The sequence below is a fragment of the Labrus bergylta genome, chromosome 6, assembly GCF_963930695.1.
Source record: "Labrus bergylta chromosome 6, fLabBer1.1, whole genome shotgun sequence".
Lineage (NCBI taxonomy): Eukaryota > Metazoa > Chordata > Actinopteri > Labriformes > Labridae > Labrus > Labrus bergylta.
The window spans coordinates 13777001-13788757 of record NC_089200.1 but is presented as its reverse complement, the minus strand read 5'-3'; the positions used below and the strand labels follow the sequence as shown (position 1 = coordinate 13788757).

The 11757-nt window shown below is 40.4% G+C and overlaps 1 long non-coding RNA gene across 1 annotated transcript in view; it reads right to left on the bottom strand.

Moving 5' to 3' along the window:
- Window positions 1–875: 875 nt before the first annotated feature.
- LOC136179398 (uncharacterized) overlaps window positions 876–11757 on the bottom strand; it is a 30142-nt gene continuing 19260 nt past the window's right edge. The window contains exons 3-4 of the long non-coding RNA XR_010666523.1: window positions 8142–8278; window positions 876–5365 (exon numbers count right to left, since the gene is read on the bottom strand). This is a non-coding gene — a long non-coding RNA (uncharacterized lncRNA). The remainder of the gene's footprint in view (window positions 5366–8141; window positions 8279–11757) is intronic.

The window sequence follows — 11757 nt, the reverse complement described above, 5'->3', positions numbered from 1 at the left end:
ACAACACATTTCAGATTGACTTCTAGCTAATCGTGTTCGGGAGTTTCATCAGATTTTTTTATTATCCAAAGACAAAATCAAACTACACCAGGCTGTAAAAACCAACGTTTAACTGTAACGTGTAAAGTGTAACTGAAACACTACGGGCATGTCGCATTGTGAAAATAATCACATTTAATTTAATAAGAAGTCAATGATTGACTGCTTTAATCAAAAACATTTTTCTTTAGTCTATTTTTTTGGGGGGCAAAATGTGTTCCAAAGAGGTAAGCTTGATAAAAAAGTTGTCTTTATTTATTTAATTTACATTTAAACTACATCACATCCCTCATGTTGTAATTTAATATAAATAAAAATAATTGAACCTAAAATGATTTTAAAAAAACGAAAGAGGCAAATTCAGAGGTGTGATTAACATTTAAAAAATATAGAAAATGAGTGAGGAAAAAAAAGAATAGATGTCAGTGTCATCTGTATATTTTTTATATTGTACAGATTGATGACGGGATTGTTTGCGCCTTTTTGTCACAGCTGAACTAGAGTTGTATTTAGTCCAAAATCTTTATTTAAAAAAACGTTTCTTTAAAAGGTTGCCATTGTTATTTTAGATTATATGTATATTATTTGCACAAAAAAAATATATGCATATAAAATTAATTTTTGAATGATGTGGGGAGATACTGAAACTGAAGAGAAAATGTTTGCGGCAAATAAGACTGACATGATGAGCGGCGTGCTGCTGTCAATCGGCTGGCATAATCTACAGCAGATGATTTAACAGCCCTGAATACTTACACCCACACCCATCACTCACACATCTCCTGCAACTAAATGGAAGAAACAGTCGATTTTACAAAAGAGACTGAACACATCACTGAGGGCTGGACTGGAGACAATTTATTTAATGAAATATTACAAATCAATGTCATGTAATAAAACCAAAACATTCTTTAAAAAATTGACTAAAACCCAGGTTCATTTTTTTATTTCACAAAACATAAACATTTTATTTCTATAGAACATGTCTACTATTTCAGCTATTGCTCGACGTGTAAAAACGATGGTCTGCCTACATATTCATACTCACATTTCCCTGGTGTAGTCAAATCTTTAAAATCAGCCAGATTAAATCATGAAGTTTGATGACTGAGCCTCTTCTTATCTAAAAGGTCATTTGGAATCTACCGTATATATTAAACATATTTTTGCTGTTTATTTGAATGTCATATTAACAAATATATCATTTATCAAAGCCTTGATGCAAAGCACGCCATATATTCTGTATATATTCCCTAAAAGGTCATTTTCTTTCAAACATCTCGTACATCTTTTTTTTTTTCATCTTCTGCTGCTGGGACCCCTCCGCCCCCGCGTGCGTGATCAAGATGCAATCTGAACTGCCTGTCAATTCACACTGCCTGTGTGCGCCTGTTGTTGAGGGGGGGGGGAGAGGGAGAGGGGGTTGAAGGCATGGGGCAGGCTGAGAAATAAATAAGGCCATCATCAGCATTTCGTGACACTATTCCTCCTGACGTCGGGATGAGATCTGGGACACAGTTGCATTCATCGTTCAGCGAGCTCTTCCACACAGTTAAACCCACCGACAGCAATGAATGTTGATTGTGACCTTTGCTGTGGTTTTGAAAGATGGAGGTTGTTTTTGTTTGTTTGTTCGTAGAGGGATGGATGTATGTGACTGCTGAGAGAGTCATCGTGTGCAGGTTTCTGCAGGTTTTACCTTTTTTTGTCCTTCTGAGTTTTTTTTGGAGACACGGGAAGACAAAGACTGGCCACAGGGTACAATCAACGGTCGATGGTTTTGGTCCAAATTAGCACAAACTCACCGACAGCGTTGAATGTTCACTGGGGCGAGCACGGACCTGATGGTGACCAGGCACGACAGAGATGCAGAGGGAGCGACTCTCACGGTGGATTCAACTCTCACACTTTCTTACGAAACCCCTCTTTTGTTCTTTGAGCCGTAAGGACATTTTGAAAGTCATAGAGCAGAAAACACGTCTAAATTCAATAAATTCACTACAATTTAGATATTTCAAATACATAACCACCTGCTGATACATATATTTACCATACATAGGCATACATCATGACATGCATGCATTTTTCTACACTCTTTTGAGTCTAACCTTACCTGAAGGCAACACAGAAAAAAAGCATCCTAACACAAACTCAACTGGCTTTACTTGCAGGGCGTCAGGAGTTGTGTTCACTTTTAATTTGGATGACACATGGTCATCGTGACTACAAAGGCAGTGTCAGCGCATGGGAGCACAGTTTTCTTCACTTGAAGTAGCAGTTGGAAGAGGGAAGTCATCTTGAAACTCCCTGACTCATAACCGGTTTCAGTACTCGCACAGCACCTGTTAGCAGGCTGCAGCTAGTATTCATACATCATGCTGCATTGAAGCAAAGCTGAGCATTCTCTAGAGACATGCCAGCGTGCCTCGAGGGCTTCATGCAAGGAAAAAGGATGAGGAGGACACCCGGTATGAAACTGTGTCGACTCACTCAGATCAATAGAGCTGTTGTTTTCGCTATGATGTGGCTAAAGACTCGGGCGTTTTTTTCAACCTCCCCCCCCCCACCCCCTCCTTAATAAAGAAACTGTCCGCCATCTTGAAAAGAAGGGTTTGGTTCCACTGCTGAATCACTGCTGCTCATCATGAAGAAGAAAAAAAAAAAGAAGCACAAAGCTCCGGTAGCAATTAGATCAGACTTGACAATAAAACTGTGGCAGTGAGTCAAGATGCGGTCGGATGAGAAACGTGGCTGGAACTGTTTTATAGTACAGGACAAAGAGTGACTAAGGTAATGTGGTGGAAATCTCACATCCTGAGCAAAAACTCATTCTATGCAGAAAGAGTTTTAAAAATAACACATTGACTCCGGTAGCCTTTTTCCATTGAGTCAAATGACTCCAAATTGCTAGTTTCCAAATTAAATAGTTGATAAGATTTAAAGCCCTTCTAGATGCCTGACAACAAAGACTGTGTAGCTTCTCTTCTCTCCTTTGGATCATAAGAGATGCTTCTACTTTTGTCATTTCCTTTCTGTCTAAGTGTCTCTGAAAGGCAAAAAAAATAAAAAAATAACCTCAACTGAAAATACCTCAATTAAAAAAAACTAAACAGTTTACTGTCCATGGACACGTCACCCAAGCTCGGACCAAAAAGCACAGTCCTTGCTGGGAGCAACACCGCTAACTCGGCACCTCTCTCTCTCTCTCTCTCTCTCTCTCTCTCTCTCTCTCTCTCTCTCTCTCTCTCTCTCTCTCTGCTCTCCCGAACACTGATTTGAGTGACAGCGTTAGAATTGACAGAAGTGGTTGAGAAGGAATGTGGCTTTATAAGGTCTTCTCTGGCCGCAGGACGAGGGTGACAGTGGGAAGAACGATCTGGGACACGCAAGCAGAGGGAGAGAGAAAGAGAGAGCGAGAGAGAGAAGGGCCCATGAGCTGACAATGTGGCCCTAATCTGAATGACAAGGTCTTGCACATCAGCCCCTCAATCCACCCTTTGGTTGTGTTGGTTGGCGAGAGAGGAGGGGGGAGGGCAGGAAGGAGAAGGGAGAAGAATCAGAAGAGACAAGAGAGGGAGAAGGAGGGAGGGAGGGAGAGGGCGAGCAAGGGTGTCCTTACTTCAAACATGCTGGCCTTAATGGCACGGACAGCTCTGACATTTAACCACTGAATCATTTTTAGATAAGTGGATGGGGGAGTAGATGTGACTTGTAAAAATTTCAGGAGGCGGTTTTCTGACTAAATAAAATAAAACGCGAGGAAGAAACTTTAGGAAATAGGAAAAAATAATGAACATAAAGATCCGCCGAATGAGTGGCACGACTTCAATTTGAAGAGAGAGATGATGGAAAATCCGACATCTCTTCCTCATTTACGTACTACTGTTGTTCATCTTGAGCAACAATTTAACCGGCAGTTGGCCCAGTGAAACTGCTCTGCAGAAAACCACAACTGTATGTGGCCTCTCCCAAAGGGGGTCGGGGGAGGGATCACTCTCAATGTGACACAGGACACCACAGATAAAGGCCACATATGCCGAGCAGATTGTGAATGAAAGGAAGCTATAAAAAGTTTTTAAAAATATATGTCAAAGTTGCTGACAAAAGCAAACTAGCAGAGCAAGTTTGCGTAACGGATCCTGTCAAGAGTTTCACAATTAGCACTGCAGACGCTGTCAAAGAAGCCCCCGTAATTCCAGAAAGACAAATCATACAGGAGGTGATCCAATTACTCCCAAATGACAAAAGAAGCATATGCACTTGATATCATAGTAGCGTGTGAATGTGCCGTTCTTTTATGTTGAAGTGTCTCCTTTCATTAGCCGAGGTTATCGGAGAATGTCGGGCTTAAAAATGTGGCCAACCACAATTGTGGGCATGGTGGGACTAAATGTGTGATATTGTAGAATCCCCCCCCCCGCCTTCTTCATCTCGCTGTTCACTTACAGCAAGTGTAGCCGTACATTACTGTCTCCCATTGAAATAAAGATGCAACCTTTGGGTTCAAATAATAATAATAATAAAAAAAGTTACATTAAAGTAGATGTAAAACAGCTGAAAAAGTATAAAACAGAAACATTTCAGAAGTTGCATTACTCGCAACTGTCAACTGCATTATTATTACATGACTTCAAATAAATGAGCCATAAAATTGAATCTAAAATACAATTTAACAACAGCTTCAATTAATACAAGAAACTTAATCCGCGCAAATAATGAAGTTTACTTTACCATCATTGTCTGCTAATTTTCAAAAATCTTTGTATATTTAAGTTATTTAAAAAATATATATATATCGGTTTAATAAAGATATGAGAGTTCTGTGAAGCTTCAAAGCACAAAATTGAACTGACCAAAAAAATATCGAGCATTTGTAGCATCTTTTGAAATCTGCATGAAAAACTTGGCTGAAATAAAATGCTTCATGTCATGGTTAAAAGATTTCTGCCAAATTTAGTGGCCGGTTTCTAATCAATATCGTGTTTACTGCACACATCAGTTTGTCTTGCTTGCCCTCTTTCTCTGTCTTTCTCTCTTTCTCTGCAAAGGGGGGGGGGGGGGGGGGGTGAAATTCCTGGCGAGGGTGCCTGGAGTTGTTGCTCTCTGCCTGCAGGTACGGACCGGCCTCCTCTGTCTGCCTGTCTGCAGATATCATACCACGACGTGATCTGTTAAGCTGCCTGACTTAATGCTCACCTGCTTACGCGCCTCCGGCTCTTGTGTGTGTGTGTGTGTGTGTGTGTGTGTGTGTGTGTGTATGTGACTGTGTGTTGACTTCTTCTGTCCACTCACAGCTGGAATGGCGTCACTGTCTTCATCTGTTGGCCTGTGATTAAAGACATACACAGACACACACAGAATGAGTGAAGGACTTTTAACTACACTGAAAAAAAGACATTTGTACACATCATATTCTAACAAACAGTTAACAGTCGTAAACAACAAAAACACACACGCACGCACACAACACAACGCCTCGAAAAGAAAACGGGTGAGAAAAAACGACAAACCCCTCATATCATTTGCAAGAATGACAAAAACTGGCAAAACCCGTTCCAAACAAATAATTTAATGATCTTGAGAGGTTCTTGAGACATTAATAAGAGATGCTTTGGGATGCGTTGTGCTGCGAGCAGTCATATTATGGTGTATATTTTTCTTCATTTCATCTGCAGGTTGTCACGGTGTTGACAGATGCAGTCTGACATGTACGACCACGCTCACACAATACACGCAGACACACTTGAGTAGGGGTCTGAAGTCCAGCTGGAGGTGGTCTCTTGCCAAACCTGCAGGCAGGCTGACTGCTTTCATATTCATCACACACGCGCTGATTGAACCTGACAGCACACACACACACACACACACACACAGACACACACACACGCAGCTGGGGGGGGGCAAAAAAAAAAGACTCTACTGGTGGGAGAATCAATATTTCAAGGGCAGCCTGCCATACTGAAAATTTTATAACAAGAAACTATTTTACCACCTCTTATGCATTATTCTGTCTTTTTTTCTCCCAGACATTTTATCAACCAACCCTGCACTGTAAATAAAAAAATAAACAAAAACAGGCAGCCCATTGAGAAAAGAGAACTAAAGGTGGATGTACTGTTGGATGTAAACTAGCAGCAGTGAGTAATGTCATGAGAGAGGAGCGCACTGGGGAGGAAAAGCGAGGAGAGAATAATAGCCAATAGGCAGAGAGAGCGACAAGAGCCAGAGAGATGGAGGAAGAGTGCCTCTCGCCCCTCTTATACACACACACACACTCACAGAAAACAGAGAGAGAGAGAGAGAGCTCTGCAGGGTGCCAAATAATAACCTTCCTTGTCATTATCATCGCCCAGCCAAACCCACTCTCCTCTCCACTCCTCCTCCACCTCCTTCCGTCTCCAACACAATCATTGCCCCATCGTTTACAGTGTGCTGCTAAATGGGAACATCAATAGACACATCCATTAGCAGCGCAAGTCCTTTCCTCTCTGATTCTCAAGTGCTTTAATAGCCGGCACACACACACACACACACACACACACACTCACACAAACTCGCGTGCGGCATCTAGGCCGGCTATTAACCAAGCTTGCCCCGCACAGGCAAAGCCAAACTGATGGAGTGTATCATTACAGCTGGTTAGTAACATGGAGGCTGTTTGAGGGAGTTGCCGTCAGTTAAACCCCGAGCTGGAAACCGAGAGGGTGGGGCCGCTGCCTGGTTTTAAGTCGCTCTCATACGAGCAGCAGTCCTTGAATTTCTGCTTTCCATTTGGTATTCATTTATTTCGCTCACGTCTGCACCGCTAGGATGTAATATTTTTGCTCTGTACTTCTGAAAGATTAATATTTCATCACAAAATGTTTGCCACTGTTTTTCATGGTGACGCTTTTGTAAGTGGCACTCTTACTAAAGCGTCTCACTAGATTTTTTTTCTTCTTCTGCAGAACACAGCTCATAATAACTACCAGAGTCACTGTCACTTTGACAGCTCCTTTAAGGAGAAAAGATCTCTCAGATTTGAGGGGTTTTAACCTGAAGTGTGAATATGTAATGACATTCTATTGACTCATATCCATTAGAAGTTCAGAAACATCGCTCTTTCCCATGTATTTGTGCGCTTCTGTAAAATGTAAGCCATTACATCGTCTTTAAACACGTTAATGTTAGCTGCTGTTTATTCAGTTGTTTGTCCTTATTGTGATAACCTGGAAACCTACTTGACAAATCAATGAATATTTATTAAGTACTGTGTTCTAACAGTTGACAGCGGTACATTAAAGGACACAATACTCATCTTTATGTAATTTGCACAGGCCAAATATGAAACACTAATCAATACACAGAGGGCAATCTTATTTAGAACATCATTAACACCTTGTTAGCCTCAGTGTGAACTTCACTGTCTGTAACCGCAGATAAAAATTAACATTGGCTGGTGATTAATATTTTAATGAAAATCAAAATAAAATGGGACGCGTCCAAAACAGGAGCTGAATGAGAAAAAGATAAGCAGGGACGAGGAGGGCGAATGCAGCGAGGGAGGGAGAGGGAGGGAAGGGCTTCCCACAATGCCGCCTCACATGCTATAATTTCAGCATGTGTGGGGTTTTTTTTCTTTTTCGGATGGCGGGTGAAGCAGGATGCTGGGAAGCCTGGGAGGGGCACAGGGTGGGTAAAGGGGGGCGGGGAGGGGGGGGGGATATGGGGGTTTGTGGGATATGTGGTACGGCTGTTAAACTTGAATCGTGGGGATTGGTTTTGACGGGTGGAAATAGGGAAAAAAAAGTAAAGTGAGCTTTGTGCACACACAGACCGACAGACGAACTACAAATAGCATGCATGATACATACAATTACTCTCAATATAAAATGTTAAAAATCAGGACTATGATAACAAAACATTTATCCTGTTCCCTTTTTTAAAGCACTTTAATAGATTAATATTTGTATTAATTCAATGATTACGTTCATTTAGAGAATTTTAGGATAAAATAGGCAAGGGGGGTTAAAAAAAACAGCTAAACATCTAAACATAATGAGTTTGTTTTCTCACATTAACACCATTATTACCCCCCTCACTTGGAGGTCTCTGATTCTTACCGTAACAGGCCCCGTTGTGTGCGTTAGTCAAGATGGTGGTAGACCGCAGACAGACTCTAGGTGCCAGTGTGTGTGTGTGTGTGTGTGTGTGTGTGTGTGTGTGTGTGTGTGTGTGTGTCCTTCCTTCGTGTCTGGACCTGGGTAGAAAACAAACAGAGAAGAAGAAAGCACAGGATAAATTCAGGTGTTGTTTGGTAAACCGTGTTATTAAAATGTCAAACACACACACACACACACACGGTGATGTTCAACTAAATTATTCATCAGCACTGACTGATGATGTGTGTAGCAGCATTAGCTGTGATAATACTGCACACATGATTTTAGACGTACAACAAGCCCACTCACAACCAGATTCCTACACACACAAACACTGGGTGGTCTTGAGAAACAATGACAAGGAGCCACAGTTGTACATTAACACATGATTCATCTTGAGGGGGGAAAAAAAAAGTTTAGACACAGGCTAGGTGGATTATGGGGGGGAAAAAAAGAAATGCCTGAAGAACGAGAGCCACACTAACACAAACATATGGAACGGGCCTTTGAAGCCTCTTTGCAGTTGGTTCAATCAGATACACAGTGATTGTGCGTTTGGATGGATGTTATGTCTCTTCTAATAAACCCAAATGTCATTGATGTGCTTTTATGTGGTGCCCTAAACGCAATAAAGAGCTGGAGGATAATGACAGCGCAGACTGTAATGTATTATAAAGAGCTGTGTGTCTGATGTACACACGGCATGATGAGACTGGGAGTAACGTGAACCGAGACAGAATGAATTATCACAAAGAATTCCTGAGTAAAACGTATCATGATGACCGGAGGGAAAGGGGGGAAACCTCACTGGTTTAAAAAAAAAAACGCAGAAAAAAATAGATATTTTTTCAAATTCAAACTATGAAATTCAACCAATTACAGTCTTATTTTTTCAGTAGGGGAAATTTTCCCCATTGAACCTAATCAACTTCAAAAATAAACGATTTAGAGTCTACAAACATAACTGTAAAACTACACTTTGACGTATGCTGAATAAGATACAATGTTGTAAATGTGTATGAAGTCCAATAGTGTTTTTTAATCATTGGTTAAACAACCAATGATGGCTATGATAAATTGCAATGATAAAAAAAATGATGTTTTTTTTAATCATTGCCATTTTTAACTAGGTTAATCACATAATCTTAATTTTAATAAAAGTCAGCAAATCAATGAAATTGTACATTTAAATGTATATGTATCAGCTACTTTCTATTTCTTATTCCCTTTATTGTTTAAATTCTAAAGGGAGTTGGCATTACCTGTTCATTGTCTCATATAATGACTATTAAGAGTTGAATAAGATCACTTTTCAAACCTCTAAAAAATCTAAGCACAGATTAAGTCGGTAGTACTTGTAGTAGCACTTTGGAATCCCATCACAGTACCCCATTAGTCAGTCATGGTTGTTCTCTGCATGCCCTGATGTTTTCTTTGATTCGTGAGCCATTTGGTCTCCCATTGTGACTAATAATGAGTCACACTGTGTACCCTGAAAGCTGCGGGTTCATTTGTGGTCAATAAGCACATTAAAGTTCCTTTGGAAGACATATTCATCAATGGGGTTTTAAACTGCTTTGGCCGTATTAATGATGTCTTTGAGCACCCTGCTGTTTGTAGTCCCTAAGAGTCCTTTTCAGCATCTTTAGTTCAAGAACAATTTAGTCTTCAACAAAAAGAACTCTCGCTTTAAGATGATGCAGGTTCAAAATCTTCTTACCAAAGACGTACAAAAATCTAAAAGTGCTGTGTTGCTATATTGATCTTCAGGTCAATATATACTGTATATGTTTTAATTATTATATATATTGTGATTATAAGGAGTGTTGGGTCTGTCACTACAAACTTGAATGCAGGGCCTGAAGCAAACTGAAACATTCTTAACATTTATTTAGCAGTAGACGTCTTTTCAGCTTAAATAAGCCATTTTTTTTTCTTTCATATTACATGAAGTGAATCTCATGCATTATTAAAAGCTGTCTAGACACACAGCTCAAACAAAGATCCCATGCAAAAAAACAACAACACAATCTCTGGAATATTCCCAGAAATTCCTAGTAAATGTCTGTACAATCTAAAAAAACCTTGTTGCAAAAGAAAACTCCCACAAAAAAAAAGATGTCTGGAAGGTTGCAGAAAGGTGGCTTGCTAAAATAGTCTTGAGTGAATTATGGTTCCTCTGAACTCCACTCGGCCGGATCTTCATTCATAGAGAAGGAACAATGATTGACCTTGGCCCGATGAAAAATTGCCTTGATTGTTCATTCTCCACTTTGATGTTAAATACAGTGAAACGGGTCAGCACAGGAAAGCTGCTTGCCACAGCCGAAGGAGAAATTAAACCCTTCATGCCGCCGAGGAACTGCTCCCTTTGTTTTACCCCCACTTGGTTCAATTGCCTACATCTGCCAGAATATACATGCAATTTACTGTTTCCGTCCTTTAGAGCTAATGCATCCCACAGTCACGGCTCTTTTCTGTAGTACAATCACTGTTTTTCTAACCAACTACTCCTGCAATATCCCTCCCCCCCCCCCCACTCCCATCCCTCTCTCTTTCTCTGCCCCAGTAAGCAGACTTGCCGAGACCAGGGAGGGCGACTCCATCATTATGGTCCCGGCACAAAGTCACCAATTTACACTCTCATTAACAGATCCATGTGCTGCTTGGTACATCAAAAAGAATAAAAAAAAAAAAAGGGATTCCAGGACCACCCACATATTTTTCCCTCCCCCCCCCTTCAAAACTGAACGCAACAATAAAATCTGTGTTCTCTCTGCCGGCTAAATGAGCCGATTCATGTGAACTGAAAAAAAAAAAAGGTTGCAAATGAACGAACATTTGAGTGTTTGATGGTACAGGGTGTTTATGTGTTAACGAGATGATGCTGTTAATCAGGACTGAGTGCTTGAAAAGGCCCGGCTGTGGGACTGACTTGCTGTTTTTGTTCTTTTTCCACATAGTAAAGGAAGTCCTGTGTAATGGCAGCTTATATGTATGAAAAGAGAGTGTGTGTATAGGATACTTTAAATGGTTTATGTTTTGTTTAATTTAAGACAGACTGTGTGCCTGCAAACTGTGATTTATACATTATAGAATATAGTGTATAGTGTAGCCCTGTAGCTTACTGCATCTGTGTGTCAGAAGAATGACAGCGCAGCCATACGACTAAGTCACAACGTGCTAACATCTTATTTCTAGCGACCCAGGACTGGTGACATTTTTCTCTATATTGACTGCTACAGAGGCTGAGGGGTCATACAAATAAACCCAGAAAGAAGTTATAAATGCAATTTAAGTCAAATTCTGTAGTTGGTGACATTTATGTGGCTCAGTGGACAAAAGAAACAGAAAACAAATATTGAAAGAGGTCAAAAGTTCAGCTCCCACCCGGCAACCCAGTGTTAGAATATAAGACTCTAGATAGATGAAGAGATTACTTCTGCGTCATTTTTGTTTGTTCTGCAAGTTTTGGGCTTACAAAGAAGAGAATAAGACATTTTTGATCTTCATGACCATCTTGCACAAATACAGTATCACATGTGTTGCATCAGATGGAGTCACTCTTATGAGTAAA